Source organism: Aulonocara stuartgranti (assembly GCF_965226115.1).
Source record: "Aulonocara stuartgranti genome assembly, chromosome: 8".
NCBI lineage: Eukaryota > Metazoa > Chordata > Actinopteri > Cichliformes > Cichlidae > Aulonocara > Aulonocara stuartgranti.
In genome coordinates, this window is record NC_138959.1 from 29,216,858 (window position 1) to 29,239,253 (window position 22,396).

General features: G+C 45.8%; 2 long non-coding RNA genes across 2 annotated transcripts; one reads left to right on the forward strand and one right to left on the reverse strand.

The window, feature by feature from the left end:
* Positions 1-10,356: 10,356 nt before the first annotated feature.
* Positions 10,357-13,909, forward strand: LOC309713333. The gene is made up of 4 exons (XR_014278572.1): positions 10,357-10,741; positions 11,256-11,986; positions 12,977-13,195; positions 13,801-13,909. It is a non-coding gene; the product is annotated as an uncharacterized lncRNA (long non-coding RNA).
* A 962-nt stretch (positions 13,910-14,871) lies between these two features.
* On the reverse strand, positions 14,872-16,021 carry LOC309713334. The gene is made up of 3 exons (XR_014278573.1): positions 15,715-16,021; positions 15,076-15,195; positions 14,872-14,959 (listed from the first exon to the last, which is right to left on the reverse strand). It is a non-coding gene; the product is annotated as an uncharacterized lncRNA (long non-coding RNA).
* Positions 16,022-22,396: the final 6,375 nt, after the last annotated feature.

Consider the following 22,396-nt stretch of genomic DNA (forward strand, 5'->3'; position numbering starts at 1 on the left):
TTCACCTTTTATTGTTTATTTTATTTTATTTTATTATAACCTGCTAAATACGGGACAGATTTGGCTGGGGAAAAAGAAAGAGGGAAAGAAAAACAGCGGGGAAGAGGGACGGGGATAAAGGGCAAAAAACAAAAACCAACAAAATAAGCAAACAAAAAATACATCTATCAATCACCTGTTGAGAAAGAAAAAAGAGAAAACAAGCAGAAGAAAAAAAAGAGCAACATAATAAACAACATCATGATGATCTATAGGAATATAACAGTAAATACTAAATATTAAACATTATTGTGCAGCACATAAGATCAACAGAACACAGTGTGCTTTGAGGTAGAAGCCAAAAATGTTGTAGTTTGTGGGTGTGAGCACCCGTGTGTACACCTGTGAGCATGGACGCGCTTGTTTTTTTTAAAAGGTTCCTTCATGTAATGATCTGATAGAGGGTGTGGGGGGGCCACAGCCCCGTCCTCCAGGGCATGAAGCGGGTATGGAGGAGATCAAAACTCCAGACATCCAGAGGCCCCCAGAACACAAGAGACCAAGGAAGACCAACAGAGGGGCAGCTGCGCCACTGTCCCAGAAAGAGCTGAGGAGAGTCCCAGATGAGGGCTCACTCAGCAGCCGCGGAGCAGAAGCCAGGGGGAGTTGCAGTGACGCGCCCGTGAGCTCCGCCGGCAGCCAGCTGTGCCTGAGTGACCGAGCCCCAGGCCGAGAGGCCGAGGGCACCCCACCCCCGAAGTGGCCCGAGCGAGCCCCAGGCTCCAGCCCCCAACAAGCAGCCACCAAGGAGTGAGCCGGTGAGTACCTGGACGCCCATCCCCGGACACAAAGAACCACCAACGCACCGATGTCTGAGGGCGTCTGCCACTGGCAGGGGAAGTGGTGGTAGGGGGAGATAGGCCTCCAAACCTTGGAGGGCCTGAGATGTCCCCAGAGAGGTGGCGTCTGATACCCAACCTGACATATAGACACAGACATACAGGCACACACATATACAAACATCCATTCCCACCCTCATGCTCTCATATGCACTTACTCCACACTCAACCAACGTGGAGACAGACATAAAGAGACGCTGTACACACGATCACACTCCCCAAGCGTACTCTAAGCCCCGGGTCTAGGTACCCTTGCCCCTGGAGGGGGGAACTGCACCCAGACCCAGGTGGTGTTACCCTTTTCCCTGCGGTGGGGAGAAGCAGACCGCCCCGACTCCGCAGCAGCAGGGAGGCCCCACACTCCAGACCCCAATCTGACGGCCAACTCCTCCTCCCAGACCCCCCACTCCAACAGGCCGCAGAGAACGAGAGTGTGAGAAGACTCCAAACCTCCCTCCACCCGCTCATATGTAGTGTTGATGCATGTGTGTTCTAAGGTGCATTTAAACCCAGGGGGGCATGGAGCTACCTGCCAGAGAGCAGCAGGTAAGCGCATAGCCCCTCCTGCTAGCCCTCAATGTCTACGTGTATTTAAAATTGAGAGGTGGGCAACGACGCCAGGGGTGGGGTGTACACCCTGATGGCCTTTTGGATTCCGTGTAGCGTGCCCACCCCCAAGATCCTATATGTATGTGTAATGAGAGTGTGAGTAATGTGAATGTCTAAGTTGTGGGATAAAATTGAGGCAGAGGCAGCCAGAAGGGGACAGGGGTGGGTAGCCTCCCCTGCACCCTGGTGACACACCTCTACCCCAAGGCCCTGCATGTGTGGGTGGTTATGGTGGAGCGGGAAGAGGGAGGCAGCTGGAGATGGGGAGGGAGGAAGGGAGGGGCAAGTGACCAGGAAGGGTCAGCACCCCCACTGACCCCAGTAGGCACCCCCTTACTCTGCAACCCACCAGGGAAAGGGGGCCCAGGCCCATCCGGACCGGGGCCCAGTTCGGCAGTGCCGCCTGGCCCCACAGAGCCCGGGACAGCCCACCCGACCCCACCACAGAGAAAACTACACCCACCCCATCATCCACTCATCTTCCAGACTACACAAGACAATAGACGCCCAGGCTGAGATCTTCCTCAGGGCTGGGCCCCCATACACCCACCCACCCACAACCCCGGCAACACACCAACCAGGACCCAAGCCCCCAAGGCCCAGCCAGGGCCCCAGCCCAGAGACGGAGCACCTCCAGAACCCCACGCCCGTCCCGGACCCACCCAGGGGCAGCCAGGCTGCCAGGTCAGTAACCCACGTCCGTCAGCACAGACCCTCCCTTAGCCCCGCTGCACGCAGCCACGAGGAAACCGTCACCTAAGAGCCAACAGAGCCCTTAATAGGCCATGACCGCTACCCCGGGTTGAGCCCTCCAAGGAAGATGCTCCTGGGGACTTTATTTATTTTTTGACTGTAATGCAAAGAGACATACACATAGATAATGCCCAGACAGCAGTGGAGGAGGAAAACAAGAGAAAGCATCATGACAGAGTCTGCAACAAGTGTGAATTTGTGAGAGGACAGTCTACAGGTTAATGCCCCAATAACACACACACACACACACACACACACACACACACATTGACATCATAGATAATTGGCAAACCTTCTGGAGGAAACCTGGTCTTGTTAGGAGAGACGGCATCCATCCCACTTTGGATGGAGCAGCTCTCATTTCTAGAAATATGGACAAATTTATTAAACCCCCCAAAATATGACTATCCAGAGTTGGGACCAGGAAGCAGAGTTGCAGTCTTACACGCCTCTCTGCAGCTTCTCTCCTCCTGCTACCCCCCCAACCCCATCTCCATAGAGACTGAGTCAGCTCCCAAACAGACAAATAACAAACTAAAAACCAGCAACAAACAACTTAAACATAAACAATTACAAAGAAAGAACAATACAGTACCCACATCTGAACCAAAGAGTAAAACAGTGAAATGTGGATTATTAAATATTAGGTCTCTCTCCTCCAAGTCTCTGTTAGTACATGACTTAATAATTGATCAACAAATTGATTTACTCTGCCTTACAGAAACCTGGTTGCAGCAGGATGATTATGTTAGTTTAAATGAATCAACACCCCCGAGTCATTCTAACTACCAGAAATCTCGAAGCACAGGCCGAGGAGGCGGTGTGGCAGCAATTTTTCACACGAGCCTATTAATCAACGAAAGACCCAGACAGAATTTTAATTCATTTGAAAGCCTGATGCTTAGCCTCGTCCACCCCAGCTGTACTTGTTATCATTTATCGTCCACCTGGGCCTTACACAGAGTTTCTGTCTGATTTCTTTTTCTCTGCTCAGCTCAGATAAAATAATTATTGTGGCTGATTTTAACATCCATGTAGATGCTAAAAATGCCAGCCTCAACATGGCATTTAATCTGTTATTAGACTCAATTGGTTTCTCTCAAAATGTAAAAGAACCCACCCACCACTTTAATCACACTCTAGATCTTGTTTTAACATATGGCATAGAAACTGAACATTTAACAGTGTTTCCTGAAAACCCTCTCCTGTCTGATCATTTCCTGATAACATTTACTTTTACAATAATTGATTACACAGCGGTGGAGAGTAGACTTTATCAAAGTAGATGTCTTTCTGAAAGCGCTGTAACTAAGTTTAAGAATATAATCCACCCACTGTTATCATCTTCAATGCCCTGTACCAACACAGAGCAGAGCAGCTATCTGAACGCTACCCCAACAGAGGTCGATTATCTTGTCACTTCGCACGACTCTGGATACTGGAGCTCTGGTGAAAACTAAAAGCTCAAATCAGAAGCACTTCACTCCGTGGTATAATTCTCAAACACATAGCCTAAAGCAGATGACTCGTAAGCTGGAGAGGAAATGGCGTGTCACAAATTTAGAGGATCATCATTTAGCCTGGAGAAATAGTTTGTTGTTTTATAAGAAAGCCCTCTGCAAAGCCAGAACATCTTACTATTCATCACTGATTGAAGAAAATAAGAACAACCCCAGGTTTCTCTTCAGCACTGTAGCCAGGCTGACAAACAGTCAGAGCTCTTTTGAGCCAACCATCCCTTTAACGTTAACTAGTAATGACTTCATGAACTTCTTCACAAATAACATTTTTATCATTAGAGAAAGAATTACCAATAATCATCCCACAGATGTAATATTATCTACAGCTACTCTTAGTACCATTGATGTTAAGTTAGACTCTTTTTCTCCAATTGATCTTTCTGAGTTAATTTCAGTAATTACTTCCTCCAAACCATCAACATGTCTGTTAGACCCCATTCCTACAAAACTGCTCAAAGAAGCCCTGGCATTATTTAATGCTTCAATCTGAAATATGATAAACCTATCTCTAAAAATCTGCTGTGTACCACAGGCCAAAATGCTGAGTATTGTTCAAAAGTAACTTGGTGTCTGTGAGTGTGTGTGTGTGTGTGTGTTTGTGTGTGTGTGTGTGTGTGTGTGTGTGTGTGTGTGTGTGTGTGTGTGTGTGTGTGAGAGATACTGCAGACGAGTGCTTGGTAGTGACGTGTATGAAGTTGTGCGTGTGTTTCAGTCCAGGCACTGAGTGTTCAGGAGTCTGATGGCTTGGGGGAACAAACTGTTCCATCGTCTGGCAGTGAGGGCCCGGATGGTCTGGTACCTCTTTCCAGAAGGCAGCAGGGTGAAGAGTGTGTGTGAGGGGTGTGTGGGGTCCTCCACAGTGTTGGTGGCTTTGCAGAAGGAGTGGGTGCTATAAATGTCTATGATGGAGGGAAGAAAGGCTCCAACGATCTTCTCAGCTGCTCTCATTATCCATTGTAGGGTATTGCGATCCGATACGCTACAGTTACCATACCAGACAGTGATGCAACTGCTCAGGACGCTCTTGATAGTCCCTCGGTAGAAGGTGGTAAGAACGGATGATGGGAGATAACCTTTAGTGAAAGTTACAAATAGGGATGGGTACCGGTATCTGACATAAACGGTAGTAACCAGACTGAAAAGCAGCGCACATTTCGGTGCTTTATTTCGGTGCTTTTTTTTTTTCCTGAGATGTCATACACTTTGGATTGTAGCCAATCATTTTACCTTTCCGAGGATAGTAGGCGGGCCCAGGTACGTATGTTCTTTTAGAGCAGAGCTACAGATTAAAAATGCCCAAGGCGAAGCGGTCAAAGTCTGGCTGTACTTCACAGCAAAAGATGCAAACTCAGCAGCCTGCAACAAGTGCTTTAAGGTGATACTGTGATGCTGTCAAAGGAGGTAAGACCTCGATTCTGATGAAACACCTGGCGATGCATAGCGTTTTTTAAAAGACTAGAAATGCACCGTATTTGATAGCTTGCTGCGAGACCTCACACCGTGCACATCTACTGCAGGTGTGGTGCCTGTTATCGGACCCAGAGTTAGCAACATCCCCCAAGAACCCAAAGAATAGAGTCCTGGCCCCTAGCCCTGCCAGTGTAGCAGAAATGATGAGGATGATGATGCAGCAGCAGCCGTTCTTCTCTGGGTGAGTAGCTTAATGTTGTTCGTGTGTAATTTACGTTGAGTAGGCTAACCACGTTATTACATTAATGCACGTAAGGTGAACTAGCAAACACCGTCGTAGTTACATGCGGCTGTCTTCTTGTTGGATAGAGTGAAACCATATATGGCCTATAGCTGAAGAAAAGGCTAACATTGTTATCTTTTTACAAAAAAGAGAACAGCTAAACATGAGAGGTTTTAGGACAAAGTTTGTGTTTTCCATTGTTTAAGCACCGCTTCGAGCACCATTTAAGCACCGGCACTGTTTCAAAAGTACCGGTTTGGCACCGGTATCGGATAAAACCTAAACGATACCCATCGCTAGTTACAAATGATCTTCTTATGGCCTCTGGCAGTGGACTTATCTCTGTGCTTGTCCTGCTAGACCTCATTTCAGCGTTCGATACTGTTGACCATAATATTCTATTAGAGCGATTAGAGCACGCTGTAGGTATTACACGTACTGCGCTGCAGTGGTTTGCATCATATCTATCTAATAGGCTCCAGTTTTTCCATGAAAATGAAGAGTCCTCTTCACACACTATGGTCAGTTATGGAGTTCTACCAATTCTGTTTACATTTTTCATGCTTCCCTTATGATCCATATGACCCCCCTATGAGCAAGCACTTTGTGATTTTTATCTTGAAATTTTATCAATAAAATTTTACTTACTTTTACTTTACTTTACCCATCATGACAATAGTTTTAAATTCCTGCTTATTACCGAAAACCGCCACAGGTGTTTTGTGGTACTCATTACAATTCTTTAAGTGTGTTTTAAAAGGTTATCACCTGGTTATTAATAGGTTATTACATAGAAACAATCTGTTTTGCATTTTGCAGCTGTTTCCTGCTTATTACATAGAAACTACCAGAGAAATTTTCCAGGTAATGGTCAGTTTTTTAAGTTAGCATTAATAGGTTATTAATGTCTTATCAAATGGAAACAAGAAGTTTTGTATTTTGTAGCTCTGTTTCCTGCTTGTTACATAGAAACTACCATGGGTAAGAACATTATTATGTTCTTATTTCTTCCTTGTTACCCTACTATTATCCCTTTATTACAGAGCTGTAACAGAAAGTGCTATCAATGCACTGCACTTCATCCAACATTTGGACTGTGCAGGAACTTGTGCCAAGCTACTTTTTGTGGTCTACAGTTCAGCTTTTAATATCATTAGCCCAGTTCTGCTGCAGGACAAGCTGAATGGGATTGCTTCCACCTTCAGGTGGATTGATGTGCTATGATGAAGTCTAAATCCTGATTAAAAGCTTCAATTAGAGCCGTTCCTGTATCAATGATCAAATCAATAATTCAATTTTTGAAAGAAATGCTGAAAACTGGTCTATAGTAGGCTAAAACACCCTCATGTAACTGCTTTAGAATTTTAGACAACTACCAAAACCTGTGGAACTTCCATCCATCCATCTTCTTCCACTTATCCAATTTAGGGACACAGATGGGATTGCAGAGTGACTGAGGAGGCATGATACACAGGAAATGGTCTGCAGTGCACTTGAACCATGCACCGTGGCGTGTGGATACTTCTTTAAGACAGTCCGTCTCGCCTGGCCACGCCCCACAGCTCACATATAAAGCAGCTGTGCAGACGTGACACCGGTAATAATTTGATCGGAACGCATTTCCGTGCGGCCTGATGGTGGAGAGATAATCTCTCTCGAAGAGAACCAAGAGAGTCGGCGCTACAGGCTGGAGAACTCTCACTCGCCACAGCAAGGTCCGACGGCCGGCGAAGTGAAGCCTCAAGAGTGAACTCGTAAACGAGACACTCGAGGTCAGACACAAAGGGTTAGGGTTAGACGCTGGGGAACACAGCCTGCAGCCACAGGAGCTCATATCCCAGAAGAGACTGGCTAAAGAAGCTGGAGAACACACACTCGCTGGCTGACATATCAGACACAGCAAGGTCCGACTGGCACGTAAGCCGGCGAATGCAGGCAACACGGCAGGGGAACACAGCAGCTGCCAGAGCGGAGGGCCAAGCCAGGGACGCGAGTCGCAGGTCGCCCCAGGGCCAAGCATCCATCCGTAGACAGGGGAGCCGCAAGAGTGAACTCAGGGACGAGACACTCATGCAAAGCTGGCGTCACAGGCTGGAACGCAACACACTCACTGGCTGGTGTATCAGACACAGCGAGGTACAGCTACCGTGTAACCGGCAAACCGCCTGCAGGGAGCCTGGCGCTACAGGCTGAAAAAACACTCACTCGCTGGCTGACCATCAGACACAGCGAGGTCCGGCTGGCGCGTAAACCGGGGAAGCATGGGCAATACGCACTGCTGCTGGAGTCAGAGCCGAGAAGCTGCCCCACCCGCTGGTCGTGTGAACCGCGCACTGCGGGCAACACGCCAGACAGAACAATGGCTACACTAGGCTGCAGAAGTCTCACTCGTCACAGCGAGGTCCGCCTGGCGTGTAAGCCAGCGAACGTGAGCAATACGCCAGGGGAGCACAGCCTACCAAGCCACTCAAGCACAGCAGCTGGCTATCGCCGAGACAGGAACCCGCGATATGCGGACAATGCTCCAGACGGGAAGTCGAAGCCGCCTGCTGGAGAAGCCGAGTCATAACAGATCCCCGCCTAGCACTAGGCAGTGACACAGTGCCAGGGAAAGAGAGCCTGCCGCAGCAGCTCGGCCACTCAATGGATGGCCGAGGTAGGTTAAGGCCCAGGGCCTGTCCCAGGAGCAGAGCGGCCGACCTTCACCATCCACGACAGGGGAGGGGCTGGTGGCTCAGGCCACTGAGGGCCCAAGAGGGGAGCAACCCAAGGTTCATCACCAGGGTATAGCAGACACTCTGCGCTGTACGCAACCAGGGGGCCAGCAAGAGTGGGCCTGACGAGACACTTGCGGTCAGTTGGGAAGTGTCAGCTCACTGAGCGGGCACCTGGTGGCCATGTGACCCGCGACACAGGGGCAATGCACTAGACAGAGAGCAAGCGCTGCATGCTGGAGAACACTCACTTGCTGGCTGATGTATCAGACAGATCAAACTGCCCCCTGGCAGTCTAGCCCGCTGAAGGCCAAGCGGGGACTTAACCCGAAGGTCCACCCAGGGGCCAAGCGGTCACTAGCACTGTCCGCAGACAGGGGAGCAACAAGAGTGAACTTTGAGAACGAGACACTCATGCACAATGCTCCAGGCTGGAGAACACTCACTCGCCAGCTGAAGAATCAGACACTGCGAGGTCCAGCTGGGGAGTAAACCGGCGAATGCGGGCAATACGCCAGGGGAACACAGCCAGTAGCTGCAGCAGCTGATATGCCAGAAAGAACCCGGCTAAAATAGGCTGGAGAATGCTCACTCGCCGCAGTGAGGTCCAACTGGCACGCAAGCTGTGAATGCGGGCAACACGCCAAGGGAAGACAGCCTGCAGCTGCAGTGCAGCCAGGGAGGTGACTCACCGAGGGTGTCAGCTCACTGAGCAGGCCCTGCCAGCCACGTAGACCTGCAACATTTGGGCAATCTGCCAGACAGAGAGCCAGCGCTGCAGGCTGGAGAATTGTTAACCGCTGGCCGAGGCGTCAGCGAGGCATAACTGGTGTATAAACCGGCGAAGCGTGGGCAATATGCCAGGGGAACGCAGCCTGCAGCAGTGCTGGCCACTAAGCCCAATTCAAAGGATGTCAGGAGGGAGGAGGGCGGCTTGAGGACAGCTGAGCCCAGGCTCCGAGTCCTCCCCGCCTCACCTGAACACGGCCATCTCCACACGCCTGCATAGGCCCCTCAGCACAGCGAGGTGGCCCCAGGGTAGACAGGCAGTTCCATCAGGCAACCCTGGTCGTCTGACCCGAGCCAAGCGTCATAAACATCAACCTCCTGACAATCAACATCCACCAGCCCAGGGCTCACAGAGGCGGGGCCATGGGAGGGAATGCTGTGGGAGGGGCCCGGAATCAGGCGACCCAGACATGGGTTCACCCGTCCGGGCCCCACTCCAGTGGCAGCCAGAGGGGATAGAAGTTTCTTCAACATCCACCTCACGATAATCAACCTCCACCAGCCCAGGCCTCACAGAGGCGGGGCCATGCAGCCATCATCCTCACTTTAGCCTGAGAGGCACAGGATGGGGGAGAGCTCTCCGTGTCCCCAGACTGCCTGCAGTTGACATGTCAAGCTTCATCCCTACAGAGGGAGTGACAATATGGCCGCCATCAGGGCATAAGTAACCCTTACGCCCCTGTTAGGGCATGCCACCCTGCCCAGGGAAGGCCCGAAGGGAGGAATGGCACTCAATCGCCTGCCACCAGACCAATCAGGCAGCAACGGCACCTGAGATGGGAGGCGGTGAGGCTGCGTGACATCAACCTTGAGGTCCACTCTACTAGACAGGACCGCAGGAAGGGCTAGTTCCCACACCTGTGATGCTTCAATCAAGAGCTGAAGGGACCCATCTCACCCGACACTGTGCACGGGGACCAGCAAGGGGCAGCCCAGGGACAGGGCGGCAACACCGGAGGAGAGGATGGAAGCTTCTTCAACATCCACCACCTGATAGTCAACCAACACCGGCCCAGGCCTCACAGAGGTGGAGCAATGGGAGGGATGCTGTGGGAGGGGCCAGCAGTGAATCAGCAACAGGTGTGGGAGGGGACCCAGCCCATGGCCTGCCTATCTGGTGTCCACAGCAGTGGCAGGCATTTTTTGGAGGCATGAGATGGGGGAGGGGTGGGCCAGTTAAATGCTTTCAGAAAACCAAGCACGGTCTGCCTAGTTCGTGTTGGCAACAAAGCAGTCCGTGCAAGTGTCAGCTTCTCTAGCCAGCATGCTATGGGCTGCTATCATGTAGTTATTTATTTTTCCCTTTTCGCCCAGGCACAGCAACACTGCTCGTTCCTATCGTCAAAAGGCAAAAATGCCATACACAGACATGTTTGGGATGTGTGGGCTGCCATACTTCTGCTACCAAGCAAGGGGGCGGGGCCACACGCTAACCAGGAAGTGCTAACAGGTAGCCGGCACTAGCCGCAACCGGAATTCCCCTTCCACGCTGCACTGCAACTTCGAGAAAAACGCTGCACTGCAAAAAGAAAAACGCTACAAAAAGAAAGACGCTGCACTGCAATTTCAAGAAAAACGCTGCACTGCAAAAAGAAAAATGCTGCAAAAAGAAAAACGCTGCAAAAAGAAAAGCGCTGCAAAAGCACACAAAGCACAACGGAAATAGGAAAAAAGACAACGGAAATGTTCCTGGGGAGACAATAACCCGACGGACCAGTTGCACGAACCAAAACATGCTAACCAGTGCGCTAGGACTGGGAGACACTTCAAAGAAGTGGAGGAGAGGTAAATATCTTGTAATCTCATGATTCTAATAATACTACAGATATCTGGAATATATATTCAAAGATAATTCTAACAAAGATAATGTTTAATGTAGCCTTAGAAATGAAGCTTTTTTAAACTCGAGAACAAATGCAAAGGCATGAACTGGTAGGTACTAAGAACTGTATTCTGGTTTAAGCCTGCCACCGGTTCTACGGCATAATTTTAAAAACTAGTTTATGACTTAATAGGGCATATGTACACAGTGACGAAATTCTTCTAACTTCTCTAATTTTGCTCATTTTGAGTTGTCAGCATAGAGGTCTTAATGAGAGTGATAAGTCCTGATTCCTGGTCCATGTTCTTTGAGCTTTTGCTGGCCTTTATTTAAGCACACATCAAGAAGATTAAATACTTGAGTCATGTTTATTGAGACTTGTTTCAGATGTGGTATTTTTTTTAAAAACACTTATTAAGTGCATTTGTGGATTCCTGCGGTCGTAATTATCTTTTCATGTTTTCTCTTCAACCTTAGGCCCAGTCTCAGTCACAGACATCATCAATAAGTATTTCTCTGAGGGCCATACATATGAAGTGATCCTGGATTTTCTTGAAAACAAGCATAATATTTGTATGAGTCTGAGAACATTAAAGAGGAGGCTAAAAGATGCTGGAATGACTAGAAGGACAGACTTTACTCCCACTGACATTGTCATTTCCACTGTTACACAAGAGCTGAGAGGCTCAGGTCAGCTTCTGGGTTACAGATCCATGTATCAGACACTGCGACAAAAGTATAATCTGAAAGTTAAAAGAAATGATGTAATGCACATACTCTCAAGACTAGATCCATATGGTGTTAAGCGTCGCTGTAAACGCAGGTTTGTTCGAAGAGGATATTTTTCAGAAGGACCAAATCAAGTGTGGCATGTGGATGGTTACGATAAGCTGAAGCCCTTTGGTGTTTCTATTAGTGCGTGTGTCGATGGATTTTCAAGGAAAGTTATGTGGCTCAGCTGTGGCAGCTCAAATAATGACCCAGGTATCATTGCAAAATATTATATGGAGTGCTTGTCACGGTTTGGTCAACTTCCAAGCATGCCTTCGTACAGACTGTGGCACAGAAAATGGCACAATGGCAGCCATTCACTGTGCTTTAAGATCAGACCATGGAGATGAACTTGCAGGAGCCCACAGTCATATGTATGGTACCTCAACTACAAATCAACGGATTGAAAGTTGGTGGTCTTCGTTCAGAAAGCAAAGGTACATGGCTTTTAAAATATATTCTGAAACTAAAATTGAATGGTTCTGAAGGTGTTTCGTGGTCAGCGATATACTTTTTTTTGTGGGTGGGGTTTTATACTCAAATATTAAATTACAGTCACAAACAAACAAAGAAAAACATAGTCACCTACACATTTTTCTCATGTGATGCACAACTGCTTCAAAAAATATAATAAATGGTTTGGTATACCAGTGACATTTGTTTGTATTAAAACAACTCACTCAAAAAGAAAATCCTACTCAGACATTCCACAAAAGTCCTAAAAAGGAACTATAAAAAACAACAAACAAACTGACATTCAACATTTTAATAAATTATTATGAATCCTAGAGGCAATGGCATCAGTAAAGATTGATGTATTTAAAACTGAGTAAAATGTATTCAAATTTGTGTGCCTACGTAGTACCAAACTAACATCTAGATCAAATAGTTTACCTGTAGGGAGTCATATAAATAAAAGAACAAGGGTTTCTTCAAATTTGAGAACTGTAATATGAGTAATATAAGAACATTGATCCAACATGACAGAAATTTGTTAGAGGAGGTCATTCGTTTCAGACATTTCTTCGACTTTGTGTGCCAAAAAAAAAATACTGATGTTTTCACTAGCTTTTGGATTTCTGTGTGGTATCTAACAAGTGATAACAGCTTCAGTGTTCATGGAGAAACAAAATAGTACATTTATATGGACAGACCTGTATATTACAACTTTTCTTAAGTTCAACCGCCAAATGTAGGAATAACAGAAGGATTAATCATTTTGTTAAATTTTGTTATTTGTGTGAAGTTGCTTTTTTTTTCCTGCAGTGCATTGATGAAACACTTCAGAACATGTGAATAAGCTTTTCTTTGAACGAAATTGCGCACATTTCAATATTCTTAAGATTACGACTTTTTTTTAAAAGAGGACAATTACATTGAATTACTTGTGTTATTAAATTTTATATGCCTTGTCATTCCACCATTAGAACTCAGTTCTGGATTGAACTCTTCAGTGACCTGAGGGAGAGGCATCTTTTCAACGGCAGTCATGAACATAAATGCCTTCTACGATATGTCTTCCTCAATGTCTTGCAAAAAGAGCTTGACGAGTACAGAGATCTCTGGAACACTCGCACCATCCGACCTGTGCGCCAATCTTGTTGTCCATCTGGTAAACCAGAAGCCATGTATCACCTGCCTCATAGGTATGTATTTAGTCCATGTATTTTATTTCATAGTTTTACTAAAATTTTTCTTCCTCAGTATAGTGTATTGTATGTGCAGGATACCTGTCCAGCTTGCTGTTATTAAACCTGTTGTTCATTTATAAAATGGTTCAGGAACAGTCCATCCCTTATGTGCACTCTTTTCTTTCTTGACCTAACCACTTGAGTTAAGTAAGCAGTATGCCATTTAGGTTTAACAATTTGCCCTAACTGTTACTCACAGCAGGTATTACACACACTTTTGCAATTGAATAGTATTTTTTGTTGTTTTCACCTTTTTGCTGAATAGAAATTAAAGCTGCCACTTGTGTTTTGCCATTAGTTCTGTTCTCTGACTTCATGCACATACGTTTTTTTTTTTTTTTTTTCCAAAAAAAAAAAAGTTAGACAATCATATTTTAACTTTGGATCACATCTTGGCTAAAAATGACAAATGTAGATATATGCATAATTAAGATTCTTTAAAATCACAATTTCCAGAACTGACTTTTAATTATAAGATTGACTTTGCGCTTTTGCTGTAACCTTGAAGGATAGTACCTGGAGAAGTGACTGAATTTGTTCATTTTTCTGACTGACCTAAGGTATGGTGGAAGAGAGTGTGGATTCCAAGTGCCTCAAGACATCCTGCACCAGTTTGATGACATTCTACCTGCTCAGTACAGTCTATGTGGGGACGACAATCTCCAGGTTCATTTCACAAACTTGGAAAGACAGAGTGAGCTCCCTCGACCAGTCAACTGGACTACTGCAGTTGAAAATTATATAACACTCAAAAATATGACTGGACTTTAGAAGTCAATGTAAAATCATCTGCTAGATGTGGGTACAATTACCACTGACACTAATTGTCACAAACCAACTTTAATGAGTATTGAAAAAAATAGTACCATAGTTTTTATATAAATAGTTTCACTACCGTCAACTTTTCAGTGTGTACGCTTTCGACCTGAAGAAATCAAAAGACCATACTGTACAAAATAACTTGTTCCTTTTAATTAGGTGTTGTAACAAACACGTTGATTAATTTGGAGATCTGTTTTACAAACAAAGGTTTACAAAAGCATTCAGCGAGACCTGTATTTATGTGGGTTTTTCCTATTTCTTTTTTTAACTCCAAGAACAACTTGCATATCTTACAAAAAAATGTAATCAAACACAGAAGTGTTTGATTAAATAAAGCCTTTTAACTGAATTTATCAGATTTTTTTCCCTGTGTTATTATACTAGCGTGTCTCAGTACATTAGAATACTTCAGAAATGTTTTATTTTGTTACATTGGCAATTTCTTAATACAGTGAAATATGTCTAACTTGTTCAACTGTCCCACTATGATACTATGCTTTTGAAATTCCAAAACCTGATTGAACTTTCTGCGATGCATTAAACTTTATGTGATTTACACAAATTATAAATTATTAGAAAATAAATTTCAGAGTTTAAAATCACAAACTTCAACTGTTTGCTAAAACCATAAATGTGGCTTAAAAGCAAAAGGACTTGGACCTTAGGGAAGCCCAAACCCAGGAGAGTTCTGGATGCCATAATCTATGGCTTCTTGGAAGTCCTCATAACTGTGTAGCACTGGGATTTTGATAGTATTTGCACAGACATCTACTACAAGGAAGCGTGAAGTGGTCTGGAAAAGAAGTTGTGGCTTTGGCTGAATTGCTGCAGGAGGAATTTCTCTCAGTCCAGTTGCAAACATAAGGATGTCTTCAAGAGACAGACTTCCATTTCTCTCTGAAAATGTAAAGAGAATAAAAGTTATTTCTAATGATAATAAACAGGAAAAAGGTGCCATTACACTTTGCTGACATAAATGTACTCATTTCAACATTTTCAACCAAATTTAATACCTTCTACAGAAAGCAGATAGTCTTGCCAGTAGCTTAGTACTCGTCTCCTCTTGACGCCTAGAGCTGCCAGGTGGACCAAATTGCACATGGAAGATGTTCTCAAGAAGATCAGCTGTCAGCCTGGTCTCATTGTAGCACATGAATGAGAAGAAGAGTGAAGGATGCTGTTCCAGAGCGTTTAGAAAAATACATGACTACATGAGGGCACATCCTTTATCGCTATGCCTGTAATACTCTGCCTATTGCCTTAATATTAAATAATTTTTTGAACAATAATTATTGAAAATATTTTGTCATGTCATTATACTGCCGCAAGTAGAGGTGGCATGGGCCGCGAAACTGAGACACAGGCATTAGAGCCTCTTAATGCTTGTTTTGTTTGGGTTTCCACCAGAGTGGAATTAACAAAAAATAGAGAGGGCATAGCCTAACATACGAAATAGGAAAATAATGATGTGTAATCTATTTATTTCAACAAAAAAACTGTATTCTGAATACCACCTATTTACACAGTAACTTTAACGGAATACAGTTACTCGTATTTTAAATACGTGACAGTGTTACATGTATTTCGTTACTCCCAAACACTGCAAACATATCTGTAGTATTATTAGAATCATGAGATTACAACACATTTACCTCTCCTCCACTTCTTTGAAGTGTGTCCCAGTCCTAGCGCACTGGTTAGCATGTTTTGGTTCGTGCAACTGGTCCGTCGGGTTATTGTCTCCCCAGGAACATTTCCGTTGTCTTTTTTCCTATTTCCGTTGTGCTTTGTGTGCTTTTGCAGCGCTTTTCTTTTTGCAGCGTTTTTCTTTTTGCAGCATTTTTCTTTTTGCAGTGCAGCGTTTTTCTTGAAGTTGCAGTGCAGCGTCTTTCTTTTTGCAGCGTTTTCCTTTTTGCAGCATTTTTCTTTTTGCAAGTGTTTTCTGAAGTTGCAGTCCGTTTGGCCTCTCAGGGCCACCGTACTGGACGGTTTGCCACTTCATTTTACCCGTTAAAGTATGCTTGTAGGTAACAGTCACAAAGGTAGCATGGTTTGGCACTTCATTTTATCTGTCAGACCATGTTTCTAGCTCTTATTAACAGAGGTAGGATGATTTGCCACTTAATTGTAGCCTTTAAAGTATGCTTCTAGCTAATATTCATAAAGGTAGGATGGTTCGCCACTTAATTTCGTGTTTTCCCACAGTGTTAAGCAGGCCGACAGTGAATGCTTGGAACACTGAAGCCATATCCCTTCTGTGTTTACATACATCACAGCCGAGCTGCACAGTGCCCAGGCGACAGCGTATGCTTGAACGCTGAGGCCGTGTTCCCTGCTGTGTTTGCTCACCGTAGCCGAGCTACTCGCTAGCCGGCAGCCGCACAGCGTGGTCCGACTGGCACATAAGACTATTTTTCACGGCGATAAGCCAGGGAGGGGAGACCAACCAAGGGGAAAGATAAGGGCAAGCTAAGGGATAACAGGGCATACCAAGGAAATACCAGGGAATATCAGGGGAATACCGGGGAATACCCGGGGAATACCAGAGGAGAGGCAGCGCCCACGGAGGCTGCCAAAACAGGTTCCTGATGGATGCACATACATACAGCACTCTCAAGGCACTCACAAACACACAACACAAGTGGAGATCAAATGATCACCGGTGTCACGTCTGCACAGCTGTTTTATACGTGAGCTGTGGGGTATGGCCGGGCGAACCAGAGTGTCTTAAAGAAGTATCCACACGGTGGGGGGTGTCCATTTTGTAAAACCTCAGATTCAATTGTAGAATTGAAAGTAATTTTCTTGGTGTCATTCAAACATCTTGAGCACCTCCAAGTCTAAGGCCATGGTTCTCTGCCAAAAAAGGACCCTTTGGGTTGGGGGATAGTTGCCTTCCCAAGCGAGTGATTTGAAGTATCTTATGGTTTTGCTCATAAAAGAAGAGGAGGAGCAGGATTGGCAGACTGGTTGCTCTGGTGTTGCAATTGACCACTGCGGTAAAGAGAGAGCTGAGCCAGAAAGCACTTTACCCACACCTTTGGGCAAGCTCTGTAGCTAGTGCTCTGAAGAATAGTGTTGCAGATACAAGCAATAAAAATAAGTTTCCTCTCTAAGGTGGCTGGGATCCATTTAAGAAAGGAATGATGAAGACCTCAAACATCTAAAGCAGTGGTCCCCAACCCCAGGGCCTCGGACCGGTACCAGTCCGTGAGTCGATTGGTACCGGGCCGCGAGAGTTGAGGCTCAGGTATGAGCTCACTCCAACCAAGATGGCGCGGCCACGTCCAGACGCTCCGACTATCCACTTTTCTTGTTTTTTACTTATTTTTTGCTCTGGTTTACATCCCAAAATCCTCTAGTCTTATAGTATACGATGGCAGATCACTTGTAAATATTGGTGACAAGGTTGCACATCTAATCTTGGACACTTTTAAACCCGACCCATCCTGGCCGCCAGAGATTCTACGCGGCGCGGAGAACAACAAAGGACTGGCCACTCATCCGAGGTGTAGAACAAAGAAGCGCCGGGGGAAACGCGCTGGCATTAGGAACAAACTGAGACAGCAGGCGCGTCGCGCACCACTGCCCAGTATCCTACTGGCCAATCCATGGAGAACAAGCTCGATGATCTAAGAGCAATAGTCACCTTCCAACGTGACATGAGGGACTGCAACATTCTGTGCTTCACGGAGACATGGCTGACCCCCACCGTGCCGGACCAGGCCGTAACTCCGTCGGATTCATTCTTTGTGCTCCGCGTGGACAGAACGGCAGAGTCGAACAAAACCAAAGGTGGAGGAGTGTGTTTCATGGTAAACAGAAAGTGGTGTGATGCCGGGCTTTCCAGCGGCTGCTCGCCACATCTGGAGTTCCTGAGCATTAAGTGCCGCCCTTTCTATCTGCCCCATGAGTTCACCTCGGTCATCGCCACGGTGGTCTACATCCCACCCCAAGCGGACACAGGTATGGCTTTGTCCGAATTACATGATGTGCTGATTTCGCTTCAAAACAAGGACCCGGGCGCAGCCCTCATTGTAGCAGGAGACTTTAATAAAGCGAACCTCAGACAAGTCATGCCAAACTTTTACCAGCATGTCTCGTGTCCAACGAAGGGGGATCGAATTTTGGATCACTGCTACACGCCATACAAGCAGGGCTACAAAGCTGTCTCACACCCGGCTTTTGGGAAGTCTGACCACAACGCCATCTTCCTCATTCCCCAGTATAAACAAAACATACGGGGGGAAGAGGTAACCACGAGGGAGGTAAAACGGTGGCCTGCCCAATCAGAAGCTACGCTACAGGACGCACTCAACAACGTCGACTGGGACATGTTCAGAGCATGCACAGTTGACATCAACGAGTTTGCGGAAGTAGCAGTATGCTTCGTCAATATGCTAGCGGAGGAGATTATCCCCACTGCGAGAGTCACCACATTCCCAAACCAGAAACAGTGGATGGACAGATCGAGCCGCACTGCAGTAAACGCCAGGACCGGCACCTACAACACGGGTCTCACCACTGGCGATATGAGCGCCTACAAAGCGGCCTCATACGGCATGCGGCGCGCGGTGAGAGATGCCAAACGCCGGTACCTGGAACGTGTGGAGTCCCGCTTCCACCAGGGCAACACACAGAGTATGTGGCACGGACTACGCACCATTACCGACTACAAAGCCAGGGACACTGCGCCGATCAACGCCGACTCTGCATTCACCAACGAGCTGAATCAGCTATACGCCCATTTCGAGGTTAGCCAGGCGGCTAATGCTATCTACCGCCTGACTACCGAGAACAGTGACGTCATCAGCAAGAGACCAGTGACCAGCATCGCGGAGCATGACGTCCGAGCGGCATTGAGGAGAGTGAACACAAGGAAAGCGGCGGGGCCAGACAGCATCACCGGCAGACACACCTGCACCCTCTCCAGTGGAGAGGGTGCAGGTGTGTTCACTTACATCTTCAACGAGTCCCTGGCGAAGTCTGTGGTCCGCACATGCTTCAAAAGATCCACCATCATCCCTGTGCCCAAGAACAGCAAACCCTCATCCCTGAACGATTACCGGCCAGTTGCACTGACCTCGGTAGTAATGAAGGTGTTTGAGAGAATATCATCTCCTCCTCCATCCCAGACACCACAGATCTGCTGCAGTTCGCCTACCGATCCAACAGATCCACAGAGGACGCCATCGCCCACATCCTGCACACCACCCTCAGCCACGAAGCTGCCACTCAGCCACAGGACAAGAAACAGGGTAACTATGTGAGAATGCTGTTTGTTGATTACAGTTCAGCGTTTAACACAATAGTGACCTGCAGACTGTTCACAAAGCTCAGGGATCGGGGACTCAACAGCCGTCTGTGTGCATGGGTGTTGGACTTCCTCACTGGCAGAACTCAGGTGGTGAGGGTGGGTAGATGCGTCTCTAACAGAATCACCATCAAAACAGGAGCACCTCAGGGATGTGTCCTCTCGCCACTGCTCTACTCCCTCTACACTTCAGACTGTGTGGCCACCCATGGCTCCAACACCATTGTGAAGTTTGCTGACAACACAGTGGTGTTGGGTGCCATCTCCAACAACGATGAGGCGGCCTACATGGACGAAGTGAAGAATCTGGCATCGTGGTGCCAGGACAACCACCTCCAGCTGAACATCGGCAAGACCAAGGAGCTGGTGGTGGACTTCAGAAGGAGTCAGCACAGAGACTACAAGCCCATTATCATCAATGGAGCTCCAGTGGAGAGGGTGCAGTCCTTCAAGTATCTTGGTGTCCACATCTCCTCAGACCTGACATGGTCTGACCACATTCAGGTCCAGACCAAAAAGGCTAGGCAGCTCCTGTATCACCTACGACAACTGAGGAAGTTCAGGGTCTCTCCAAAGATCCTCAGGATTTTCTATACAGGCGCTGTGGAGAGCATCCTCACACAGAACATGGCATCGTGGTTTGGGAACAGCTGTGTGAAGGACCAAAAAGCTCTCCAGAGAGTGATCCGTACAGCAGAACGCTGCTGCAGGATGCTCTCCCCCCGCTTCAGGACACCTACACCAGGAGATGCCGGACTAGAGCAGCGCAGATACTGAAGGACCCGTCCCATCCTGGCAACAAACTGTTCCAACTTCTGCAATCTGGTAGAAGGTTCCGCATCTTCCGGGCAAGGACAGAGAGACTCAAGAGGAGCTTCTATCCCCAAGCCATCCGTGCCCTAAACACACACACCCGCCCTCTCACATCATCTATAATTGACTGAGACAGGACTCTTCCAGACACTAAACCAAGGCACAATGTACATTTCAATTCCTTTAATTTTAAATATGTGTATATTGTCTATTCTGTAAAATAGTCAGATGTCTATTCATATTAATGTACAGAATTCACCTGCTTGCTGCTCTTACTGCACATTCACCCAATGTATATACTATATATATACATATAATGTTCTTCCTCTACCCTCCCATTTTTGCACATGTCGAGGAGCATGTCAGGCTACATTTCACTATGTGTTATACTTGTATAACTATGCATGTGACAAATAAAGAACCTTGAACCTTGAAATGTATGGTTTTCACGGTTTTTATCGGTTTTCAGCGTTATTTTGTTATCGTTTTTATCGTTAACTCTGTTTTCCTGGGTCTTTTCACGTGTGTTATGAATAAATCTTCTTTTTTTCGGTACCGGTACTAGTTTTATTTTGTTGTATTTATCCGCGACACCTTAAAGGCCGGTCCATGAAAATATTGTCGGGCATAAACCGGTCCGTGGCACAAAAAAGGTTGGGGACCGCTGATCTAAAGGGAGCTTAGAGCAGAGTTGCTGCTAGTTCACATTGAAGGAAGCTGGCTGAAGTGGTTCAGGCATCTGATGAGGAGGTCATCCCTGTGCCTCTCCTCGGAGTGTTTTTTTTTTTTTTCAGGACACTCCTAGGAGGAGGCCAGAAGATCAGCTTAGGCTGCCACTAAAACTCATCTTTGGATAAGGAAATGGATGGATGTAAGTGCCTACAGCCTGTATATATTATGTAACAAGTTATCACAGAAAAGAAATTATCTTTAGAAATAAATTTAACAAATTCAGCTGAATTAAGAGCATTCTACAATTAACAAGTTAATAAATAAAATTTTATTTTCAAAATCATGCAAATCTATCATTGCTTATAGATCAATTTCCTCTTTACACATTCGTCTCTCAGAAGTAGCAATAGCCTACTCATAATTACTACATGAAGTAGACTTTGTGGCAAACTAAACATTCCCCCTTCATGATACATATGGAAAATATTTATTTTTACATGAGCAAAATGCCACTTGGTAATGGCGTGGTTCAGTCTGAAAAGGGATTGGAATAAATAAAAATGAGGCATCGCATCAGCATGGTATAGTGAACACAATTCAAGACACTTACACTGGTTGATTGCAGTTGTGACATCCACTGTGTTATCAGTGTTAAAGTCATCAGTTATCAGTTACACATGCACCAGCACTCACTTAAAGGTGAAACCAGTAAACATGGCTCTTTAGTGGCCTCTAGTGCCAGCCTAAACACAACAGCATTAACAACAAACATGTTCCTACCAATGCGTCTCCATCAGCAAAGTCTAGAGTTTCATTTATAGGCTTCCTGACATTGTCTTCTCTGACAAACTGCATCATACTTTAAGCTGCCTGATTTATTATCAAACACTTTGCATCAAACAGCAGCTTAAATCTGTTAAACAGTTTATACAAGTTGAACTGATATTCCTTTCAACTTTCTCACACTCTACTACTGACAGTTTTGGGTTTTAGAGATAAAAGGGTGACAGATAACAAAATCTATAGGTTAGAGCCAGTGAAATATTACGCTACTTGTTGCACCTTTAAGATCGAGTGAGACAAATATAACAAAACCTCAGTTTACTTCTTTATTATCTGAAAATAAAAGATAACTGAATAAATATAAAACTTAAATTACTTCTGAGACAAAGTTAAGTAAGCTTTAATTTGTTCTACCTCTTTCTTTGAGATATACAATGGTAAAAGTGATTCGTCTCTTAAACTCACTTAAGGTCTTTTGCTTGACCTCAGAACCAACTTAAGCAAACCTTTACAAACAGAGATGGTTAAATGACAGAAAAGCAGGGCCTACTGTCTTATTTTTCAAATACAATTGTGGTAAAATGTCTTAATGAGTTACAACTCATCCCACAACACCTAAATGATTTATCTTAAATAACTAAGAGAATCTGAATGGATACATTATGGGCAGCAGAGATTTAGTGTATTTATTATACCTACTCAATATTCCCCATTAGCATGCAAATATTTTTTTTAGACTTTTTTTGAGAGGG